This window comes from Eschrichtius robustus, chromosome 10 (genome assembly GCF_028021215.1).
Source record: "Eschrichtius robustus isolate mEscRob2 chromosome 10, mEscRob2.pri, whole genome shotgun sequence".
NCBI lineage: Eukaryota > Metazoa > Chordata > Mammalia > Artiodactyla > Eschrichtiidae > Eschrichtius > Eschrichtius robustus.
This window is the reverse complement of record NC_090833.1, coordinates 8,853,029-8,873,371: the sequence shown is the minus strand read 5'-3', so window position 1 is coordinate 8,873,371 and position 20,343 is coordinate 8,853,029. Positions and strand designations below refer to the sequence as shown.

General features: G+C 46.2%; 1 protein-coding gene across 12 annotated transcripts in view; it reads left to right on the top strand.

Moving 5' to 3' along the window:
- The first annotated feature begins 17,510 nt into the window (after window positions 1–17,510).
- The window catches only part of RALGPS1 (Ral GEF with PH domain and SH3 binding motif 1), a 284,245-nt gene continuing 281,412 nt past the window's right edge, over window positions 17,511–20,343 (top strand). For all 12 annotated transcript variants that reach the window (XM_068552273.1, XM_068552270.1, XM_068552269.1 and 9 more), the window contains exon 1: window positions 17,511–17,633. The gene's annotated coding sequence lies outside the window, so the exon portion shown is untranslated. The remainder of the gene's footprint in view (window positions 17,634–20,343) is intronic.

Sequence of the window (20,343 nt, the reverse complement as noted above, 5' to 3'; positions counted from 1 at the left end):
TTTTGGTCACGTGGTGCTATTTTTATGTTATGTACCTTTTAGGTCAGTATAGTTGTAGAAAATGTGAAATCTGATGGTAAAAGTGAATTATAATTTTTTTCCTCTCTTGAGTTTATAGCTTGAAAAAAGACCTCAAAAGCATGTGCTGGCAAACACATTACTGTATAAAAACATACCCGAGTCCTATTTGGATAATGTTTTATTAGTACTTGAGGAAGTGTCTTCAGTTTTGTATTTTGTTCACCCGTGTGCTTCTAGTATACAAAACGGGCTTTATGAGATTGCCCTGGTACTGTATACTCTGACAGAGAGTAATGTTGTAAGCAGTTTGGTGGTGAGTTTGTGCTGCAGGCTGTCGGTAAGATGTCAGCACTCCAGGCTCTCTGCTTGAGAACCTTGGCCCTGAAACTCACAACTAGTGTGTCTCCACGGGAGAAGAGCACAAACCACCTAAGAGAAAAACAAAAGCGAAATTCAGACCAACCTCAGAGGCTAGGAGTTAAAGGAATACAAAAGTAGATGTTTGCTGGTTTTCCATGCTTTTTTGGCTCTTAAAATACCAAGAATGGAGTTGGGGTGGGGGGTGTTTGGGGATTTTTTTTTTTTTTTTGGTTTTTTTGGGGAAAAAAATTCAGGCCCTTGTGTGTGATCGCCCCCGGGGTGGTAGCTGTGCGGTAGCATCTCTTCAGCACAGGGGATCTGTTCACGCGTGAGCCGCTGCTCTCCACATCAGTGTTACTACGTACAGACACACGCGAGTCCTGCCGCTCTAAGGAGCGACTTCTGCTAACCGGGTATATAGTATGCCTTTTCCTGTCAGACTGCCTAAGTCAGGGGTCTCTTCTCTCCCTGAAGCACTTGCTCAACTCCTGTCAAAACCGTGTGCCTCAAGGGGAGACTGGACCCCAAGTGTTTACCCACTTAAATATGTTCTGGGGTTTCAGGTAAATGTTTGTGATTTTTTTTCCTTACATGAATAAGTTTGGTTTTGATTTTTTTTTTTTTTTCCTTCAAAGAATTAAATGCAAAAAATTTGTGTTGTGATACAAATTAAGTTTGTGACAAGAAACGCCCAAATCGAGGACATGAGAGGTCAGGCTCAGGGAAGGAGCCTCTTTTCACTCAGGCTTGGGGCCTCCTGAGAGGTCTCCAGAGCGTCCTGTGATAAACGAGACAAGTGAGGAGGGGCGGCACTTGGGGCAAGCGCCTTGAATGTCCTGGTTCTTGTCACCGTGTCCGTCTTAACCTTATTTACATGGAGTTCTTTGTATTTGTAAATTTGTTTAACTGGTTTGAGTTTACCAAAGAGTGACTTATCCAAAATTGTCTTTGACAAAAATATACATTGCTTTGATTGTACAGTTCAGGTTCAGACATTGTAATGGGACTGTTAAGGGGCAGAAAATTGATTGCGTTTCTCTCTAATAATCACGATTCCACATTTTGCAAGTTCCACTTGCTCCCATTCATGTTGCTAACACTTTACCCTTTCCACTGCTAGCAGTGTTAAGAATGAATTCTCAAGCCATAACCCAGTACTGTAAGGTCCCAGAGGGCTTCGAGGGAGGCCGCGCGCGGGCCAGCACAGAGCTGCGTGGCCTCTCTGAGCGCGCGCACTGCCGTGCTTCTCAGTGTGCAGGGCGAGTGAAAGATTAACTCCGTTCACATCGGGCAGCAGCAATTAATTGTGCCTTGTCACATGAGGATGTGCCAGGAGGATTAACGTGACCACAGAACAGAAACATTCTCTCCCCGAAGTTCACTTCACGTCTCTGCAGACGAAGTCCGCTGTGTAACTCCTTAGAGCAACTCTTTTTGGAAAGCAAAGTCCCTATTTCTGTACAGTTTTAGGTTAGATGTTTCATTTATAACAAACGCAAAAATCAATTACGATAAAAGTGATATGTGAAGAAATCTTTTACAGTAAAATATATCCTGAATTCGTATAGGTTTGTTCATAATTGAGTCTCTTCTTGAGCTACCTTTTCAAATACGTAGACAATGTGAAGACAGTGACAGCGTCCTTTTCTATAGGTGTTTAACCTGTTATTACAAACTGTGAAAACAAAGAATTTTATACTTTTACTAATGTGTGTGGTTTTAAACAGTTATTTTCATTCTAATCAGTTCTCTACCCTCTAATTTCTACTAAAGCTGTAAATACATTTAGAAATTATATTTGTAAATACAGTATATGAAGTCAAGTTAATTTTGGGGTCAGTGGAAAGCCTCCCAATTGGCTCCGCCTTGGCAGTTTTGTTTTTTTTTTTTTTTTTTTTTTAAACAGCAGAAAGGATACTGTCGGTTCACTGTTAAGCAGAATATACTGTAGAACTAAATTGACAACTTCTAAATCTTCCAGAGCATGAGTAGATGTCTTTTCTAATGATAGCAGTTATAACAAGTCTTTGTTTTTCCCTTAGCCCAGACCATAGGCCTGCATATTTTTGTGTGTGGTTTTGTTTTTACTTTTGTTTTTACAGCCTAGACTCTAGGAAGAATTTGCAGGAACACAAAACAAGGGCTGGGGGGGCATCATCTATGTGAATGAGCTTTACTTTAAAGAAATCAATGTATTTTATTTTAACAATGTTTTCCATTAGTGACTGTGATTTTTTTGTTGTCGTCGTCGTTGTTATTGTTAAATTCTGTAATGGTTTCCTGTGAAGCCTCCACTGAAAGGGACTCAAATATGCAACACCTAAACTATTTTCCAAGGGCACATGCCCCTTGAATGGTGCTTCTAGACTGGTCAGGGTTATTTATTAAATTTTATATATGAAAGTATTGGGGAATTATGTAAATTCTTTATATGAAACTATCTAGTTCATAAATCATAGGTTTCATATTACTCAGTGCAACTGAACTGAAAGTTCAGAAGAGTCATTCACATTGTTCGAAATTTGTAATGGTTGTCACTCGTCACATATGTCTCTTCAGTAAGTGCCAGAGTGTTTCCACTGTTTCTGCCCAGTGCTTGACTTCTCGGCCCACAAGAGAACCTTTTCTCTCTGGTTCCCCTTGGGTCTGGCACAGACAGGGCTGGTGTAGTTCTCTATCAAGTCCTGGAGTAAGCCTTGCAGCAGATTCAGTAAACAGACCTCTTGCTGCCCCTCAGTGACAAGTATGCTGTGAATTCAACCTTTGGACTTGCTGCCCAAGCCTTTGGTTGCTGCCCTGAGTATAGTTAAGAGGTAAACTTACCTGGTTTCTTCGAGAATGACCATTTTCCTAATGTGAAAACCATCTCTCTCACCACTTTTATTAGTAGGGCTAACATTTTTTTCCGTTATAAATGGTTGAGCAATTTGAATGACTTAATGCAGTGTCATTATCTTGCAATATAAACTGGTAACCTCACAACTCCACACTTCATCACCATATGAAGTAAATGAAGCTAGCTAAGCGGATGCTGTATCAACTAGTAACTTGCCATTAAGGATTATTTTATAGCATGAATTTAAGACTATTTATTCAAATGATATTTTACTCTTGTATTCATTTTGTTTTAGATTTGTGACATGAATACTTCAGTGCTGCTTAATTTTGTTCTGAATTCTTGTTTCTTGCTTGTAAATGGCTTTTTTATGGTATAAAGTCAATGGAAATTGCTGTTTGTAAATAAAAATGCTGCTAGAGCAGATGTGCTGTGGTCTGCCTCCGTATTTACCTCTTCTGGCCCCCTGAGTTTCACAGGCTCTAACAAACATCCTCCGGTGTCATAGTTTCTGTAACCACTGTTTTTGAAAGGTTAGGATTTCCTAAGAAGCTCTTGTGCCACCGTGGCGCTGGAAAGAGGAGAAAGAAGCAGATCTCTCTATGACCTTTACCATGTGGGGTAGACACTGGATTGTCAGGGGGCTGAAGTTTGCAGCCAGGATCGCTGGTGAACCCTTTCCGCATTTTCCTGCCGAAGTACCCTCTGGCTCCGTTGAATGTGCCTTGTTCACTCCCACCACAGAGCTTGGAGGTACACACGCCCTGTCTCCTGCCTCCAGCTCTGTGAAACTGAGCAAGACCCTGTGGGGCCCTCCTGGGTACGGAAGCCTTTCCGTGTCCCCCATTTATTGTTTTCAGGAGAAAGGCTTTAGCCTCCTAAACCTTCCCTGAGTACCAAAGCGCAGATTCAAACGGTTGCTAATCAGAAAAGGGAAGGATTGCAGAAACAGAGGAGGAGCAGTCAAGAAACTATAGTCAGCTACAGGCAGGGCCTGGTCCCTCCTCAAGGGATGTACGTAACAATATACCTTTGAGTTCTGCGGGAACTAAGGCCCCCCCAGGTGGAGGACTTCAGACTGAGCACCAGAGGCCTGGAGCCCTACCCTGTTATCACCAACCAATCAGAAGAAAGTCACGCACCCTGCAGCCTTCACCCCCAGTTCTGCCACTGTCCTCCTTGCTTGGCGCTAAAATAAACGTTTCTCTGCTCCAAACTTCGACGTTTTGGTTTGTTTGGCCCATGAATTTCTGTTCGGCAGAACGTCTTCTCCCGAGAAGCCGGTTAACTCCTCCCCAGATTTTATTAATAGCTCAGGCCTCCCTCCGGCAGGGAGCCCTTCCCTGCAGCAGCCCTTCTAGGTCAGGCCCCTTTAACAGAGCCCTTTGTTGAGCTGTGTTCCTCCAGCCCTACAGCGTAATTCATTGCTCTGAAAAATTGGTAGCTGTATGTTGATTAGTGAGATTATTCAATTAATGTTTCTCCCTCTAGCCTGCAAGCTCCATAACAGCAGGGATCCTGGACTGTCTCCCTCACCTGTATATCCTTAGCCCACAGGGCCTGGCATCGCAGCAGGCACAAAGTCAGGATTGAATGAATGAGCAAAAGCAGATATTCTGGGAGGGTCAAGCAGGGCAGTGTGGCTGGGAAGCGGGCCAGGATTAAACTTGGCTCCTGTGCTGATAGAGCTGACTTGCTCCTTGCTGTAGAACAGGTTCTCACCTTTACAGTCGAGCAGGCAGTGCGATGATGGTGCGTGGTGTAAGAGGGCCACGTAGGAACTGGCTTCATTGCTAGCTGGCAGCCTGCGGGACTCTGCAGGTACTAAGGGCATGATGGAGAAAGTGCATTGACTTGCGTGAATCTGGAGGTCTGGCTTCTAGCCATACCTTTGCCTGATACCCTCTTCAGCCCCAGTTTGTCTGTAAAACGTTGGAGCTGCACTCATGGCTCAGATAAGTTGTGAGGCAGTGGCTTCTGTAGGTTTGCTTTTCCCCTAAGGCTGGAAAAGTCACCCAACATCAAGAATCAGGGGCGAGCCTCTCAGGCAGGGTTAGAGGAATAATCCCAAGGGGATGCGGTCCTGGAAATGGGAACACTACCTGAAGAAGATAAACTGAATTGGAGCAGATATGGTGTAGACCGCATTGAGCTGCTTTGCTGGCAAAGGCCATTGGCAGTAGCTGGCTCTTCATTTGTCCTAAGTCATGATCTGTGCTCGCTTTGCTTTCTTCCCATTATAATTCATAATTATCCCCACCTGGCTGCAGGGGTGTCTGTGATGTCCTTTACAGTGTCAGCAACCACCAACCAATCCCCGGACCATTTCCTTGAAAACCCCTGAAGGCTCAGTGACTCATAATTAAATATCTCTGTGATGTTTTCCTTTTGTTCTGCACGGCAGGCCTAGCTTGCATAACTTTTGTCGGCAAGTGGGGCTCCAAACTTCAGAACACAAAGTAAATGGCAGAAAGAGGCCACCTCAAAGGAAACTAATGTTGCAGAACGCATCAACTTGGGGTAGTGTGGTGGAGCCCTCACTGGGTGATTGCTGTGCTTGACGGAAGATGTACAATAAAGCTTGCTGCTCTAGCTTTCATTGGTCAAGAATGTGCTATTATTCTAAAGTGGCAGTGGGGGGAGGTATATGTTTAAATTGACAGTGGGTTATAATGCAGTCACCCACAGGGCAACCTGCCTGAGTCTGCAGGGACAGAGCTGTGTCTCTTTCCAACTCAGACAGCAAACAGGTGCCCCGCCCGTCATCTTTCAAAGAAGTTGCTTACTAGGGCTTCTCTTGTTCCTGCCTCTGCCCTAAAGGAGTTTGGCCTTTAGGGCAGTCTGGCTGGGCTTCTAGGGGCTATTGACATGACCCTTCAGGGCAGCTAGCTAGATGTCGCTGCTGGTCAGGCTGCCCCCTCAGCCTACGCAGACAAGCCCATCTCGCTTTGCTGTGGAGGCAGTGAGGTCCCCGCACTCAAAACATGTCTTCATCCCTTTTGGCCTCAGCCTTGGCACTCTGATCAGCCCTTGGGCCCTCTTCTTTGTGTCCCGATGCGAGATTTGCCCTGTTGTCCTTCCCTGGGCTCCCCTGGACCTCACTAGTGGCTGCGCATAGCCCGGGCCTCTGAGCTAGAATGGATAATGCAAGTTTGCTTGCAGCTCCCTCAGGTGCCGTGTGTGTGTGTGTGTGTGTGTGTGTGTGTGTGTGTGTGTGTTTGTGTGTTTAAAATGTGCAAATCAGGGGAAATTCCCTGGCCATCCAGTGGTTAGGACTCCACGCTTCCACTGCACGGGGCACGGGTTTGATCCCTGGTCAGGGAACTAAGATCCCGCATGCCACGTGGCACGGCCAAAAAAAAAGGGCAAATCAGAGGATAAGTCGTTTTGAATTCTGCCCCATTCCCCAGAGCGCTCGAAACACTTGCACTCTCCCAAGAGTGGGAAGGGCCCTCCCAGGCCATCTACTCCCCGCCTCCCAGTGCTAGGACTCCCTACCCTAGTCCTTGTAACTAATCTCCAGTTTCTACTTGCTTGTGGAAACTGGCTGCCTCCCAGGGGACTCCGCTTTGACAGCTTTCCATGATAGAAAGTCCTTCCTTATCCTGAGCTCCAAAACTGCCTCGCTGGAGTTGGCCCCTTAGCTCTCTGTTCTACCCCAAGGACCACAGCATTCCCGACTCCCTCCACCCTCTCTTTGGGCTTCTCTAGGCTGAATGTGACTCTAAGCTATTTCCTCTAGAGCCTAGGCCATGGGAACATCCTTCCTCTTTCTGTCTGCCCACCTCCCTCCACTTCAGGGCTTTAACAGATACTATCAGGAGACATGTTTCTGACAGAATTTTGTTGGATCTGAGCAATCTATAACTTGGAAGAACACGTCTTTGGCAAAAGAATTGCTTTTGTGTGACTGTTATTTTAACTAGCCTATCTCTGCCAGACGTTCCATTCATCACACATCTGGGTCCCTGGAGCGATTTTCAGGGTTTTTTTTTGTTGTATTTTTGTTTTACCCCTCAGCTCCTTCACTCTCTCCATTTACTTCTCCAAATATTAATGTGAGAATCAAAAGCCACCTTTCATTTTGGAGATCCAGGCTCTGAGGCTGGACTTTTGCATCTGAATTTCCTCGGAGGCCTCACACCATTCCCTTTGAGGGTTTCCTCTCACTGTGATCACTGAGTCTCCGGGGGTGGGTGCTGAGGCTTTCTGAACCTCACAGGTGCTGGTGCTAATTCAGCCGGGCGAAGGGATTCCTGTCTTGCGCGTCTCATCCTTGGGAGGGAAAGCACGGGCCGATTGCTGATTTCATTCCACTTCCTTTTTGCCCTTTCAGCACAACTGCATCCCCTCACTGGGACCTCATGCACTCCTTCCTCCCTGCTGGACCCTGGCCAGGCTGGTGGCGAAATGGGAATGTTATTGGTGTTCAGTAACTAAACTGCTTGTTCCCTTCTTTCCCTCCACTGCATGGTCCCTCTTTCCCCAGAATGGGGCTCCAGGGACCTCCTGTCACCATGCTCTGTTAAAAGGTCCCATGTCCAACTGCGGTCAGGGGATGACCAGCTGAAGTCCCTGTAAGGACTGGAGACTTCCACTCTGAAGGTAAGCCCAGCGCCTCTCTACTTAAGATTTTCCTTGTGGAAATGTTTCCCTTTATAAAGTGTCAGTTGCTATCTGGATATAATGGTCTAAGCCCAGATGGAAAGAATTTAATGGCGTCCTTCCTGGGGGCTCTGTGTGGATAGCTGGGGCCTCATTGATCCCCCCGAGAGAGCCAGCGACAGGGTCTGGTAACCCTGAGAACTCTAGGAGGCCAGAGGACCCAGGACAGGGTATCCTGTACCTTTGTCCTGGGCACTAAGATGACCACTCTCTCAGGCTCTGGATGGCAGAACTCAGGTGGCCTAACCTTGATTCCAGGACACCACGCCTTCCTACTGTCTCTGAAAAGGATTACATTGTCATGAGCCTTTGCCAGCCCTGGTGCACTGTGAAAAACCATTGAAATGCTGCTGGTTCTGCATTGGATATAAATTGCATTCATTGGCTGGAGCCAGTGGACACATCCTGTAAATAGAGACCTCAGCTTTAAGGCCTGTGACTAGTTTTGAGTTCCCTTGAGAACCTGTATCCTGCTGGAGGGAGGAGGCCCAGCTAAGTGAAGAGGGGGCAAGACCATGAAGCAGGGACTTCCTGCTGGTCCAGTGGCTAAGACTCCACGCTCCCAATGCAGGGGGCCCGGGTTTGATCCCTGCTCAGGGAACTAGATCCCACGTGCTGCATCTAAAAGATCCCGCATGCCACAACTAAAGAATCCTGCATGTAGCAACGAAGATCCCGTGTAACCGCAACTAAGACCTGGCACAGCCAAATAAATAAATAAACACATAAATATTTTTTAAAAAAAGACCATGAAGCAAAATTCAGGTGAATTAAATAGTTAATTGTAGAAAAATGAAACCATGAAAAAAACTAATTAAAAAAAAATGTGATGGATTATTTGCTTTTGCAGCGGGGAAGATCTTCTTAAGGATAAGACCAAATAGAAAAAATCCTAAGGGAAAAAATAGGTTTGACTATATACAATGTAAAATATGTTCAACAAAAGCAAAACAACAAAACAAAAAAAAACACACACACAAGAAAAAAACTTTGCAACATATAGTACAAGAGCTTTTTTTCTTTATAAATTTATTTATTTTTGGCTGCGTTGGGTCTTCGTTGCTGCACGCAGGCTTTCTCTAGTTGAAACGAGCGGGGGCTTCTCTTCGTTGTGGTGAGCTGGCTTCTCACTGCGGCAGCTTCTCTTGTTGTGGAGCATGGGCTCTAGGCGCGTGGGCTTCAGTAGTTGTGGCTCACGGGCTCAGTAGTTGTGGTACACGGGCTTAGTTGCTCCACGGTATGTGGGATCTTCCCGGACCAGAGCTTGAACCCATGTCCCCTGCATTTGCATGTGGATTCTTAACCACTGCGCCACCAGGGAAGTCCCAGTACAAGAGCTTTTTAAAATTAATAAGGAAAAGATGAATGGTCCACTTCTAAAAAGGGAAAGGACCTAAAGAAGCAATTCCCAGAAGAAATACTCAAGGCTAATAAGTACATGGTAAAGATACTTTATCTCTGCAGAAAGCAATCAAAGCAATAACAAGAGACCATTTTTCTATTTATTCAGTTGGCAATACCCAGCATTGATGAGGGTGAGGGAAAATAGGGCAGTCACACCTGATGTTGGGTTTATAAGTTGGTATAACATCTCTGGAAGGTAGATTGGTACCATGCTTCAAAAATTTAAATGCATATTCCCTTTGACACAGTGGTACTACTTTTAAGAATTTAACCTAACAAGATAGTCTAACAAATAACAAAAGATGTACAAATTTATTCATCCCAGTGTTGATTATAATATTGAAAAGTTGTAAGCCCTTATAACGTCCATCAGTAAATCTGATACATTCCTACAATGCTATTGTAGGGAATCATCTAAAATGATGATATAAATGCATAAAACCTTTAAGGCATGGAGAAATATCCACGACATATTGTTGAGTGTGGGAAAGCAACTTACAAAAGACCATATGTTGTGTGAGACTACTTAAAGTATACACATGTATATATGACATATGATATTACATTCAATAATAACATACATAATGGCCTCTATATTGAATACCTATAGATATCTATGTTTATTGAATGAGATCATGTATTTAATGAGCTGAAACATAGTAAATGCTTTATGAATGCTAGCAATTAGGAGATGAGGGTGGATAGGGAGCCAGATGTTCAGGTATATTTTATTTCAAGCTAAGAAATTTGGATTTTACCCCATGGCCATGGGGAGGCAGTAGAACTCAATTCAATGAATATTTCTGGAGTGTCTATTACAGAAATGCCAAAGTTGAAAGGCTTTTTCATAGAGAAGATTGCTGAAGAGGTTGAGGTTTGTATCAAGGGAAAGTCAGCCAATTGGCTCCCAGGGTAGATGGCCTTGGGGACTTCACCAGGGTCTGGGGCCAGCCTTCAGACTGATCCACCTAGAAATCTGACTCTGGAACACAGGGAAAATGGGTCTGAATCTACCACTGACTTACAGTCACTAAGTGTAAAGACTGACGTCTAGAACTAGGGTGCTTCTATATTATATTTCAATGAGACATAAATGGTATGCTAAAATGTGACATGTTTGGCACATTAATTTTCAGCAGACCTACATGGGAAGCTACTACTATACTACTATGGATGTACCAATCAATGATGGCTGCCATTTATTAAACACTTACTAAACATTTGTTAAACATTAGGTGCCAGACAATATATTAAGCACTATTCATGCATTATTTCCTTGAGTCCTCAGAACAACTCTGTGAGGTGGGTACTATTATTTATTATCTGCATTAAACATTTTTTTTTATATCTCCATTTCCTAATACTGGAGCACTGAGTCACCATATTACCGAGCTGCCCTTGAAGAACTGGACATTATCTGACCCACTGAGCCAAAAGTTTGGGCAGCAGCAATCATCAAGTAGAAATGGTATATGAGATTGGATTCAAGAATGTCCAGGAGGTACTATTCATACGTTGTATGAATATGTGACTCCATACCCGTAACACCTACTCCTGCTGTATGGCCTGCTCTACCTCAATCTAAACTTAGAGCTTCAACCTCCACCTGTGCTGGCACCTACTAGAAATGACCGCTGAAAAAAATCTCAGCCCCATGCAAGAGATGGTGTAAAGAGAAATCCTCCCGGTGGGCAATGCATTTGGTTGTCCATTTTTGTTGACTGAAAGATGACCAGAAGTGCAGGTATATATAGATTCATGGGCAGGGCAATGGCTAATTGTCTGGGTAGATGGTCAGGGATTTTGAAAGAAAAGGACTGGAACATGGTCACAAGAGGGCTTTGGGAAGAGATATGTGGATTGACCTCTCAGAATGTTCACAGAATGTGAAGATATTTGTATCAGTAATCTATTGCCGCCTAACAAACCATCCCAAAACTTAGTGCTTTAGAAGAATAACCAGTTCATTTCCTCATGATTCTGTGGATCAGCTTCATTGGGCTTTTTTTCCCTGAACTTTTAGGTTCTGATAATCTTTCTGTGATAGGTGATTTATAAGAAATATATATTTGGTCATTCAGATGACCAAATATATATTTCTTATGTATATTTGGTCTTCATTCATGATTCCTGGCTCACAGCTCCCCAAACCCTAGAATTTCCTAAGCAGTTAGAGCAAGGGCAGCATCTTTTGTTAAAATATGTGGTATTGCATCCTCAGTTCCTGGGGGAAAAAATGCTTCAGAGCCATAACGATGAAATGGGTATCATGTTATCATAATGAGCCCCTTTCAACTGGTGTGTTAATGAGGTGACTTTTGGGGATCCCCCAAATATGGGGGGAGCTGATTGCCAGGGGAACCAATGAATAGAGGGTTGGAACTTTTAGTGCCACCCCCAAGACCTCTGGGGAAGAAAGAAGGGCTGGAGGCTGAATCAATCACCAATGGCCAATGATTTAATCCATGGTGCTGATGTAATGAAGACTCCATAAAAACCCAAAAGGATGGGGTTCAGAGAGCTTCCAGGTTGGTAAACTAGAAAGCTTCCATGTGCCACCATGCCAGGCCTGAAACTCCATGAGGACAGAAATTCCATTGCTCAGAACCTTGCCCTCTGAATCTCTTCAACTGGTTATTGATCCCTCTCCTTTAATATCTTTCAAAATAAACTGGTAATCTCTTGAGTAAACCAGTTTACTGAGTTCTTGTGAGCCACTCTAGCAAATTAATCAAGCCCAAGGAGGGGGTTGTGGGAACCTCTGATTTATAGCCAGTTGGTCAGAAGCAGGTAACAACCTGGACTTTTGACTGGTGGCTGAAGTCAGAGACATTCCTGTGGGACTGAGCCCTTAACCTGTGGAATTTGATGCTGTCTCTGGATAGACAGAATCAGAATTGAGTTGAACTGTAGGACACCCAAATGGTGTTGGAGAATTGCCAGTTGGTGTGGGGAAAACCATGCCCCCTCCCACACAGTGGAATTGGTGATCAGAACTCTTACTTTCCTTTGTCCCTTCAGCCCTGGGAACAGGCGCTACTTCCTTCCATCATTTTATGTTTCCTCAGGGTAATAAGGTCCTTACACTCCATGAGAAATGATATTATTTGAAGATAGGATCTGATTAACTAAAGATATATATTGTAAACCTTGGGGCAACCATTAACATTTCTTTAATGTTTAATGGTTTAACATATTTGTACTGGCTTGTCTGTAGCAACTTAGAACCATTCCCTGTTTCTTCTATACCCTCCCATGTATCTCAAGGTCTGGACGCTTAGGAGAACTACATTTCCCAGCATTCCTTGCCAGAAGGGTTACTAGTTAGACTCTACCGATGAGAGGTAGAGTTGACTCATTATTTGACTCATTATTATATGACTCAGGAATTATGCCCTATAAAGTCGCTGAGAACACTAAGTTAGTGAATACTGAACCATTGCTCCTAGGGGAAATACAGGGTTAGGTTCTTTTGAGTCACTGGTCACAACATTTTTGCCAACCAATCAATACATACCCTTGTTTTATGTGTGTTTCTGTTTAAAAACACCTTACGTGATACATACTGGTGATCTTTTCACACGGAACTCATGACCAGCAGCTCTGTAACTCATGCCTGAACCAAGTTCATCTAACACATGCACTTTCTCAGTAAAGCACATCTTACTGAGATGTGCTTAGAACCCTGGACAGCACTTCAGCACTATGCCTGGGGGCCATTTTAAACAGCAAAATCACCAAGAAAAAGTACAAAAATGTGAAAAATGTGGCACTAAATAGATCATGAAAAAGACAGTTGTTTACAGTGTGAGCTCGAAACAAGAAGGCAGAGTGTCACCTCGTTTGACCTCTGCCTGGACACACATTGGGTGACTCAAATTTTTACCTGTCTGTAAATGACCTTGACAGTGCTGGGAATGTTGATTTTTGGATTGCAAATAAATTTTAGCACTAGGCTAATTCACATATATGGAAACATGAATAATGAAGGTCGACTGTATGACCATTTCAGCATGGCCACTTTTTCTACCATCTTCCAGGGCAATTAGGTATTTCCACTTCACGGAGAATTGGCCATTGCTTCTTTCCAGGCTTCTAAGAGCCACTCCAGTAGCTGGAGTCCTTGCTAGGGTGTTAAATCCCATGTCCTGAGGAAGTATCCCCAAGTCAACGAATTCTTGCTTATCTAGTCTTACATTCCAGCTTCCTTGATCAAGCACCCTCAAAATTCAACCCCAGGGGTACTCCCCTGGCTTCTGCCAGTAAATGCTGGCTAATTCTTCCATTCTTCAGGTATATAGCCTATTTTTTTCCTTATCAGGCCCTGGGCATCAACAGCCAGGTTATGCTGAGATTTAACCCTAGTTACCAGCCCGGCCACCTGGAGAAGAGGTAGGGGCAGCACTGCAGGAAGGGACACCTGTTGTCTGTGGGGAAGGGCTTCTGTAGCACCTGCCAGCACAGTGGTAGCTCCAGTTCTTAATAAAGAAATGTGTGCAAGCCCAGAGGAGCTTGGGGTGCATGCTGCAGAGTCAACATCCCCAGGAACATCCATCCAGATGTCTCCATTCCATTACTTAGAGTCCTAGGTTTTCACCACCAGGGCTCTGACCTTCACCAAACAGACTTGCCTTGGCTGAGCAAATATCTCTGGAGCTCTAGACTCTAATAGTCAGGTTTTCAGCCTGCCACTCAATGTGTCTGTCCTTCCACTACATAGGTGATGAGAGCCTCTTTGTAAGCTACCTCCAGAACCCTCTGGCTCTCACACTTAGCCATTAACTGCTCCCGAACAGCTCTCAGTCTCTCATCATCCTTCTGTAATAAAACATAGCTTTAGCCAGCCATCTAACTTCCTCTGTCTTTGTAGGCATTATCCTCCCCATGTTTTTCAAACACTGGCCTCATAGCACCAACCACAGTATCCTCCTCCACGGGGATAAATATCACCACCCACGTCACCGCCAGTGAAATCATTAGCATTTGAGCCACCACCTTGTTCCGGGGACTTTCTGTGTTCCACCAGGAGGGCATCCTCTTTGCCTGCTGGGCAGTGGCTTAGTCAGTCAACATTTCTGTGGGTCAGGAGTCTGGCACAGCTTAGCTGGGTCCTCTGCTTCAGGGTCTCACAAGGATGTAATCAACATGTTGGCGGGGGCTGCAGTCTCATCTGAGGCTTGACAGGGTAAGGATCTGCTTCTGAGCTCACATGATTATTGGCACCATTCAGTTCCTTGCAGGCTGCTGGACTGAGGGCCCCGGTTTCTTGATGGCTATTGGCTGCAGGTTACTCTCAGCTCCTTGCTGGGTGATCTGCTCCACAGGGCAGCTTACAACATGGCTGTTTATATCCTCAAAGCCAGCAAGAGAGAGTCTCCTAGCTAGATGGGTTACAACTTATGTAACATAATCACATACAACCTAAAATCTTTGCCTTATTCTGCTGGTTAGAAGCAAGTCAGGTCCTGCCCACACTCAGGGAAGGGGATCACACAAGCCCATAGACATTGGGAGGTGAGGATTATGGGGGCCAACTTAGAGTCTGTTTACCACAGCTTCCTTGTTGATCAGCATCTCTAATGAAAACATCTCCTTGAACTGTCTCAAAGCTTGGTTCTCCATGAAATACAAGCCTATGCGGAGGCAGCTGGCCTGGCCTTGGTGACTTTTCCAGCCCTCCTTTCCTCCCCTGGCTCAAAAGTTCCTTCCCCTCATTTAGAGTTGGCCCATTCCACCAGCACATCACACTTTCACTGTGGGTGATCTGAACCCTAGCAGATGCAGCTAAGATCCTCTCCACATCCTGTTACACAGTGTTTGAGCATGGGAGTGACATGACTGATCAGACTTTCTGATAACTTTTAAAAACAGCTTTATTGAGATGAATTCATACACTATTTAATTCACCCATTAAAAGTGTACAATGCAATGGCTTTCAGTATATTCACAGAGTTGTGCAATCACCAATTTTAGAATATTTTCATTATCTCAAAAAGAAAGTCCACATGCCTTAGCCATTACTCCCAATTCTTGCATCTTCCCAGCCCTAGACAACCACTAATCTACTCTCTCTCTATATAGATTTGCCTATTCTGGACATTTTATATAAATGGAATCATATGTGATCTGGCTTTTTCACTTAGCATGTTTTCAAGGTTCATCCATGTTATTGCATGCATTAGTACTTCATTTCTTTTTATATTCCATTGTATGGATATACCATATTTTATTTATGCATTTATCAGCTGATGGACACTGGGTTATTTCCACTTTTTGGATATTGTGAACATTTGTGTACCAGTTTTTTATATGGACATATGTCTTCATTTCTCTTGGGCATATACCTAGGAATTCTTGGATCACATGGTAACCCTATGCTTAACTTTTAAGGTACTATATTCCAAAGCAGTGGCACCATTTTACATTCCCACTAGCAGTGTCTGAGGGTTCCAATTTCTCCATCTCCTCACCAACCCTTGTTATTGCCCATCTTATTTGCTATGGCCATCCTAATGGGTGTGAAGTGGTATCTTATTGTGGTTTTGATTTGCATTTGATGGCTAACGACATTGAGCATCTTTCCATGTGCTTATTGGCATCTGTAGATCTTCTTTGGATAACTATTCAGATCCTTTTCTCATTTTAAAATTGGGTTTACAATAACTTTTTGATATATTACAAAAGAATCTATGTTCATTGAAGAAAACTTAGAAGCTATGCATGAGCATATTAAAAATAAGAGATGTCATTTAGCAAGTATATATTATACGCACTGTGCTGAACTTCCATGCTTGCCCTAAGTCACACAGGTAGAAATAACAATAGCTAATGTTTATTGAGCTCCTGTTAGGTACTAGGCCTTCTTCCATGTGTCACCTCATTGAACGCTCCCAGCAGCCTTTCTGAAGAGGGTGCTATTTTCAGCATATTTATTTTTCAATAAAGAAACTGAGGCACAGAGATGTTAAATAACTTGCTTACTTACACACAGCTTGCTGGTGGCAGAAGCAGAGTTTGGATTCAGGCAGTCAAAAGTCCCCAGAGTCTGCACTCAACACGCACCCTGTGCATTTCTGAATCCAGAGGCTCCGAGCAGAATGAACCATTGCATTACATTGTCTCTTGTTCTCTTTAAGTAAAATAGCTAAGTATCTTCTTTGATGATTATTCTTTCTTAATGCAACATGGCAGAAATTTCCCTCAGAGACTCCTGAAGACTTAGAAATGGTTTAATTTCCACTGACTCTATTTCTTTTCTTTTTGTTTCTCTCTTTTTCTTCCATAAGCTTTGGGAAGACAGTAACCAAATCTTTCCATATGCTGATGTTACTGCAAAATGAATTTGAAAATTGTCAAAATGACGTTCTACTTGTCTGTGTGTCCAAGAATCATTCAGAGTAGCGCAGGACATAGGGCCTCCTTTCTGTGGGAGGCCGAACAGAGATATTCTGTGGTTCTGACTTACAGGGCTTCACAGAACTGGCTTCAACTGTCTTTGCAACTTACCTCTGCGACTTTAATCAAATGACTTAACCTTTCTGCTCACCTCATCGTGCGTGGCAGAGTAAAGAATCTGAGAGCAGAGAGACAAGAGACAACCTCATTTCTCAGCTTTGCACTTGTGTGGTCTTGGGCACGTCCCTTTACCTCGAGGGGCTTAATTTTGCCCAGCTGTAAAATAAATGGGCTGGACCCGAGGCTCTCGAAGGTTTCTTCTGGCTCTGACGTTCTGTGTTCTGTGCCTACCTCCGAGTTGTAAAGAATGGGCATTAAGGTGATGTTTCTCACAAAACCATTTTTTGTTGAAAACAAATAAATCCTAGGTAGAGGTTTCAAGGGTAAATTGTATGAGGCCTGGAAGGATGTATGGGGAATAAGATGCGCTGCTATTTCGAGGAAGGGGATGGGCGTGGCGGGGCGCTGAGGAGGGTGTGCGGGCAGCTGAGCATCCTTGCAGGCGGAGACCGCGCCTGAGGGCTGCAGCGGAGGCCGAGGCCAGGGACGACCTGGGCTGCAGCGGCTGCGCACTGGCGCGCCCAGCCGGTCGATTTGCGTGTCTCCGCCTCTGCGACGAGCTGGTTGGGGAGACTGGTCTGGCGCCGCGCGCCGATTGGCTGAGCGGCCCGCCGCTCAGACCCAGGAGAGGACGGTTCCTACTGCGGCTGGGCGCCGGCTCCGCTCCTTCGTCGGCCCGCGCTCCAGCTGCGCCCGGCCCTGGCCCGGCTTGGCCCGGCCCCGGCCTCCGAGCGAAGGCGCCGCTGCCGCCTGGGCCGCTCCCAGGGCCATGAGGAGGCGGCGGCAGCCACTGCGGCCCGCGTCAAGGTGACCGGCCGGGACTGCGGCGGCGGTAAGAGCGGGCAGTGAGAGGAGCGGCCGGCGGGGCGGGGCGGGGCCCTGAGGGCCGGGCCGGAGGGAGCTGCAGGTGTGCGGGGCGGGACCCCGAGAGGCCGCTGGGCCGGGGAGGGGCCTCGGGACAGGGGGCGGGGCCGGGGGGGTGTGGGGATAGTGTCCGGCGGTCTCGGGCACGGGGACCGGGCCGGGGGCTTTAGGTGTGTGGTGGGGATGGGGGTTTTGGTATGGAGTACAGCGGGTGTGGGGGTGGAGGTGGGGAAAGGCCGCCGGTGCGGGGGGCGGGGCTGGAGGAGGCAGTCGGGAAGGGCCGAAGGGGCTGCAGGTGCGGGGGGCGGGGCCGGGTGGGACCACAGGTTTACCGGGGGAGGGGGCTGCGAGGTGAGGCCAAAGCGGGCGGAGAGACCAGACCTGAGGAAACCGCAGGTGCAAGGGGAGGGGCTAGGGAGACCTGCAGCGGTGGGGGGCGGGGCCCCGAGTGATTGCAGGTCCGGAAGCGGGGCCCCAGGTAAGAAGCGGGCAAAGGGTGAGTGGTCGCGGGAAAAGGGAATGCCGCCCTCCCCGCTGTCCAGGGAGTTTGAGTGGAAGCAGGAGCTTTGGGCTCGCTGAGGATTCTGGAGGCTTCGAGGTTGCGGCTGGGCCGGAAGAGCCGGCTAGGCCTACCTGTGCGTCTCCTGAGTCGGACTTGGGTCTTAGCTTCCCTGGCGGCGGCTTCCCCATGCCACGCCGTGCCCTTAAGTGGGGCGCCTCGTTTTTCAGTCTCGGGGGCTTTTCCTGTCTCCTAGATTGGTGGGGCGGTTGGCTTTCATTCCATCAGCTGTTGAGAAATGTGTGTGCTGGCAGAGTAGTGTGAAGCTTGAAGGGTTCTGGCTTGCTGGCTCCTGGTACCAGATGCTGCTGCAAATCTTAACAGTGGTCGTCTCCAAAAGACTGAAATGGCAGCCTGGTGAGGGGGCAGAACAGGAGTGAGGGTTCAGAAGCCTTTACCTCTGTGTTACCTGGAGAGTCTTTCACCTCTCTGAGCTTTGTTTCTTCCTTTGCAAAGTGAGCATCCTGGTACCTGCCTTGTGTGCCTCTCAGGGGCCTTGTGAGGATGGGATGGAACAGTGCCTGCCGGGCACATCGTCGGGTAAAGTTGTGAGTCTGCTGCCTCTGTGCCGATGGGCAGATTGTGTTTGGAGACTGAGGGTCGAAAGAGGAGGGGATTTCTAATCGGTGGACCATTTTCTTGCTCGAGGTTGGGATGAGGTTTGTGGTGAGGTGCTGACTGCTGCTCGCTGTGAGGCCTCTGAGGGGGCTGTGGCGGGGAGAATGGCAGATGGAAAGCACAGGAACATTTCATTGTTTGCTGACCTTTAGACCCCAACCCCAGTGAGGACTCTGAACTGGAGCATGAGGCTTAGACTTGAGCCTTATGGAATTTCCCCTCCCCACCCAAGTATGACACTGATTTTACCACATGCCAGAAGGAAGAGACCCACAAGAGTGGAATGCCAGAACTTTGTTAGGTTTCTACCGGGCAGAGAGAAGAAAGCGAGGTGATGGGGCTCCCTCCTGTTTGGAAGGGTGTCCCATACCCGTGCGTGTGACCTTTCATTGCGCAGCGCCTCTGCTCACTAGCAGTGTGACCAATTCCTGCTGCCTGTGTTGCAGGGACAGAAGAGAAGGCAGGAGGAGGCTTCTCCTGTACTGGCCTGCAGTTTTCTTCACTTCAGATGCTGTGGGACTTTGGGGGATCAACCTCCATGGTGCTGGCCTCTCTCACTACCACCTGGTGGGGCAGTGACCCAGTGGCATCATGGGGATGGCATCTAAGGGATGGGTCCTTACTGGGGTCCATGTTTGTGTGGCAGGCACCCAGAGGCTTTAAAAGCGACATGTGTGAATTATCCCATTCTGTCCCAGCAGAAACGATGTAAATGTCTCTCAGGGATTGCTGCGCTCTGGGTAACCATCATGCTCTGTGGGTTAAAAGGAAAGCCCAAACTTGGTGGCACACAAGAGCTAGAAAATGTGTTGGGTAATGAGGGGACTGGCTTTGTGACTGGTGGTGTTGGAGTGACAGCATCCAGGGTTGAGAGAGAAACTTTGGTAATGCAAAATCTTGCATCCAGGGCTCTCTGTGATATGGCTCCAGCCTACCTGATTTTCCTTTTCAGCATGGAGGTTAAGAGCTCTGGCTCGGAAGTCAGAGAGATACGTGTTTGAAGCCTTATATACCAGTTTCTTAGCTTCTCAGAGCTTTCATCTCCTTATTTGTAAAACGAGGGTAATCATGTCCACCTTGAGAGGTTGTTATGAAGAATAAATTTGACAAGACCTGTGAAAGCACCTGATATATTAGGTTGTCAGTGTTAGGGTATGTTTCTGCCCCTCCCTGACTGCCCATCTCTCAACACAACAAAACAGCATGTCGCATGTGAGGAGAGCAGGACAAGTAATTTTGAGGCCTTTGCTTCTTATGTAACCTTGATCAGAGCCCTTCCCCTGTCCAGGCCTCAGTTTTCTTAGCTGAGTGAGGATGGTGTTAGAATACGTGAACATCAAGAGTGATCCTAGCTCTGGCCTTCTGATTGGCATGTCTTCCCGAAAGGCAGGAGGGAGGAAGCTAGTGACCTGTTGTTTAGTTCTTCTTTTAAAAATACCTGTTGAGCACTTTGCCTGGCACATAGTAGGTGCTCATTAAATACTTGTCGAAGGGACAGATG